The following is a 4,530-nucleotide window of genomic DNA, read 5'->3' on the forward strand; positions in this document are numbered from 1 at the left end:
GTACGATCACAGCCGCTGACTCCCCTTTAATAGTAGAGATAACTTAGGGTATTTTGTGTTGGTAGCAGAATTACTCGAGTTAGAGAGAATTCGAAGCAAGGAAAAAAAAGGCATAAGATGAGGTCTAGTAGGGAAAATGTTGTGGCGCTTAAGATGCCAAATAGAGTTGTTTGGTACATAGTACATACCCCCATTCCTACGCTAGTTCGTAAGTGGTGCCCTCCAGTTCTTTGGGCCGTTTTTTACTTCTATTTGTTGGTTTTTCCTTTTCTTCTTAAAAAATCATACAAATTTTAGAAAATAGTAAAAATATTTTTCAAACTTGTGATTTTATTCTCAAACATTTTTTCTATTCATATTTTGTTGAATTCATGAACACTTTTGAGCTCACATTTTTTTCAAATTCATGAGCTTTTAAAATATTGTGAACAGGTTTCAAACTCACAAATAGTTTTCAGTTGTGTGAACATTTTTAACATTTTAAAATATTTTTTAAAATATATACTCCCTCTTAAAAAAATATAACAGCATTTTGATTACTACTTTAGTGATCTGCTCTTATATTTTTTTATGGATGGAGTATCAAATAATCCGACCGGTATTTTTGTAGGGAGCAATGCATGGCACTCAAACACCAATATTGTCCCAAACATCTTTTCTTTGTGAGACTAAGGGCATCTCCAGCCGCGCCCCCAAGAAGGCCTCCTCAGGCGTTTTTTTGCGCTGGCGCCGAAAAATCGGCCCGGTCGCGCCCCAGGAGCCCGATTTTCGCCGGCTTGGGCCGAAAACAGCGCCGACGGATCCAGACTGAACCCGGCGCGCTGGGGGGTGCCCGGGGGCACCGGGGCGAACTATTTTGGCGCGAAATAGCCGCGGGCCCGCCGCGTCAGCGACTCTACCCTCTTCTCGGCCCTTCGTCGTCTTCATCGCCTCGTTTCCCGCGGCGAATCAATGCCAAAGCTGCCGCGCCGGTCAGCCTGCGCCATTGATGCCTCACGGGTGGCGCAGTGAAGACTGGATGACGCGCGTCCCTCGCCCTCCCTCGCCCGCCACGCGTACTCACGGACGGCGCCTCGGTCTATATAAGACGCGCCCCACAACACTCGGCGACTCATACTCTCTCGCCGTCGCCGTTCCTCCCTCGCTTCTCTTTCGTCGTTGTCGTTCTTCCTTCTCCTCTCCCTCGCCGTCTCCAGCACCCATGGCCGAGCGCTTCCCAGGCGACGGCGCGGCGGCGAACGACTTCGGCCGCCGCCATCTTCATGAGAGCGAGGCTCGCCTCCTTTTCGAGGCCGAGTACCCGGTCCCGCCGGACATGCGGGTACCCGAGGCGTGGAGGATCAGCGTCGGCGGCGTGCCGGTGCCCCCGATACCCACCGGCGCGGCGCAGCGTGCGGAGATCGCACGCATCCGCTCGTCCCTGCCGCGTGCGGCGAGGGAGGGGCCACGGTACGTCCCCGACAGCCCGCTCTGGGAGCCCTACTTTCGCCGCCGTCACGCCGAGCAGCTCGAGGCCACCAACGGCGTCGAGCCCTCCGGCAGGCTCAACGCCGTCGGCCGGCGTCGGTGGTGGGGCGTGCCCGGGCGCACGTTGGAGGCTGTCCTCGAGTACATCAAGGGCGGCAACACGCCGCGCCTCGAGTACCCCGCTCCCCCGTCCTTCACGTGCCGCCGGGGAAGCTCCTGGACCCCGAGGCGCATGGAGACCGGGGGGTGCTCCTCCTCGTCCAGCGGCTCCCACTGCCTCCACCTCCGCCCCGTCAAGCCGGAGCCCCAGGGCGCGCCTGTCAGCGCGCGCACCCGCAGCTCCGGCGTCCGCATCGGCGACAACGCCTCCCCCACCGGCCGCTTCGTCCTCGTCGAGCCCAAGCCGGAGCCCAAGCCGGAGCCCGGCCTTCCCGTGGAGTACAAGGAGATAGCCCGGCGTGGCTTCTCCGACGAGGACGCCCTGCGGTGGGCGCGGGACGACTACCTCCGCGACGAGATGGTCCGGCAGCGCCGGGCCCTGGAGGAGATCGCTGCCCGCAAGCGTGGGCGCGAGGACGAGCACGGCGTCGTGGTCCTCAGCGACGATGACGACGACGCCCCCAGACCGTCCAACCCGGCGCGCCAACCGGGGGAGGGATGCAGCAGGGACGGCGGAGGCGTCGGCGGGGGCGACGACGACGACGACGACGGTGACTACACGCGGTTCTACCACCTCCTCGGCATGTAGAACCGCGTGGGCGGGCGGCGAGGCGGGTGGCGAGGGAGACGGCGGGGTAGCCCTTGGTAGTTTTTCCTTTTTTGTAAAGTATGTTTAAATTTGTACGAACTCGCCGAAGTTTGTGTTAAATTTGAGTCGTGTTTGCGCCGTATTTGAATTTTTTAAAAACCCGTGGGGGGCCGCGACTGGGGGACATCACACCCCCAGTGCGCGGTTTAGCGCCGGTGCGTCTTCAGGAGCGATTTTTTGCCCCTCCTAGAGGGCCAACGGCTGAAGATGCCCTAACAAAACATGGTTATCGACCCAAACATGAGTGTTCCTGTTCCACGCGCTATGTGTAGGATATAGTGCAAACGTGTTACGTGTAAATTCTTCCCCTCTAGGAGCTCTAGATGTGCCTGCCCATATTCCGCTTGATTTTTCTTGGTTTTATTCGTCTGTTGCTGATAGCTACGTTTTTGCATGCCTTTCGAGTGTTTCAAATTTCTTGAAACAAAAATTCAAAAATATTTATATTTATATATAAATTCCACGAATTTGTAAAAAAATGTCACTAATTAAAAATAAATACACAATTTCCAAAAAATGGTAAGAAATTAAAAATGTCCATGAATTCGAAAACAATAATGAATTGAATAAATGTTCATGAAATATAAAAAGTTCCAAAATATCCATAAAAATCATGAAACATGTTCACAAATTTAGAATTGTTTCATGACTTTTAGAAAATTTTGATGAATCCGAAAAACATTATTGGATTTTGAAGACTTTTCCCGGATTTTAAGAGTATCCAGGAAATTAAAAATATTCATTAATTTATAAAAATGTTCACGACTTTAAAAATGTTCCCCAAATTTAAGAAATGTTCAAGAATTATTTTTCCAAAAAAATAAAATTTAATTAGAAAATAATAAAATCGGTAAAAACAGGAAAGAAAAATGTGTAAAATTGATTTTCTAGAACCTTCCAAGACCTGCTGAAATATGTAAACAAGCTGGCCCATGTAACTCGGTGAATAGAAAGGATTGACCCTCCAAACACGTTGACGTAACTCGTCTCTTCCCGCTCACCATCGCCCACCTGGCCGCACTGTCCACCAGCCACCACTTCCCCAGTTGGCCGGTCCCCCCTACGGCCTCGACCCTCAGCCCTGCCCCACGATCCTTGAAAGTTGACACATGAAGGAGAAACACAAAACGCTGCTCAAATTAATATGGTAGTGAGATGTTTAGCCGCTAACTATATTATCTCATACAGTCCTAAGGCCAAAGTGCGATCAGGCACTTGGTTGAAACCAAGATATAGCTATGTCAAGTTAAACATTGATGCAGGTTTTGATGTGGACACGCTTGAGGGGACTGTTGGAGCGGTCATCCGAGACCATCATGGAGAGTTCATTGCAGCTACAAAATGAAAAGATTGATCTTTGCTTTGACTCATTCACGGCGGAGGCAATTGCAGTGAGTTTTGGAATGAACCTGACATATACAGTTGGATGCAGTAAGATCAAGGTCAACTCTGATGGTGTGGAGGTTGTTGCTGCGCTAATTGACGGTTACTCTTCTTCAGTAGCTTCTATCTTTGATGAATAATATTATTTTATGTCGCTTGATTTTACACATGTCGTCTATGATCATTGCAATAGAGAAAGAAATCAAGTAAGTCATGAACTGGCTAGGATAGCTAGATTTTCTCGTCCAAATATCTGGATGGACACCGCCCCGGATGTGGTTATTCCTCTTATTGTAAGCGATGTTAAAAAACCGGTGAAATCAGGAAAGAAAAACATATAAAATCGGGTTTCTAGAACCATGCAAAACCTGTTGAAAAAAACACAATGTAAACCTGTAAACTGGCCGGCCCATGTAACGCGGGGATAGAGAGGATTGGCCCTCCAAACCATGGTTTTGGGTACCGCCCGAGAAAAACGGTTACCGAGCTTCTCGTTGCCCCACGAAAAACGCATATCCCGAGCAAAAAATTTCGAAATTTTTGAATTTTTACGTTCAGATTTTACTACAATAGTATTGCAACTCTAGAGTATCACCAAACGCAGCTGTGGCGCGGTGGTACAGTTCTAGTATCGTCCTCGCGAGGGCGCTGGTTCGATCCCCACCTTTTGCACAACTTTTTTGGTTTATTTTTCAAAATATGTACATGAAAAAAGAGGACGGGAGAGGAATCGACCTCGCGACCTTTTACTTAGCGCGTACAAGACATTCCACTGGGGTGCTACCAACTCTGTTGGTTCAACTTTTATCTATATTGAACTTAAAACAATTTGAATTCGAAATTCAATTATAAATTTCGTCCGAAATATGTTC

General features: G+C 49.5%; 1 pseudogene; it reads left to right on the forward strand.

Annotated features, from left to right (window-relative positions):
• Positions 1–3,384: 3,384 nt before the first annotated feature.
• LOC119358306 overlaps positions 3,385–4,530 on the forward strand; it is a 4,556-nt pseudogene continuing 3,410 nt past the window's right edge.

The sequence above is a fragment of the Triticum dicoccoides genome, chromosome 2A (genome assembly GCF_002162155.2).
Source record: "Triticum dicoccoides isolate Atlit2015 ecotype Zavitan chromosome 2A, WEW_v2.0, whole genome shotgun sequence".
NCBI classification, from domain to species: domain Eukaryota; kingdom Viridiplantae; phylum Streptophyta; class Magnoliopsida; order Poales; family Poaceae; genus Triticum; species Triticum dicoccoides.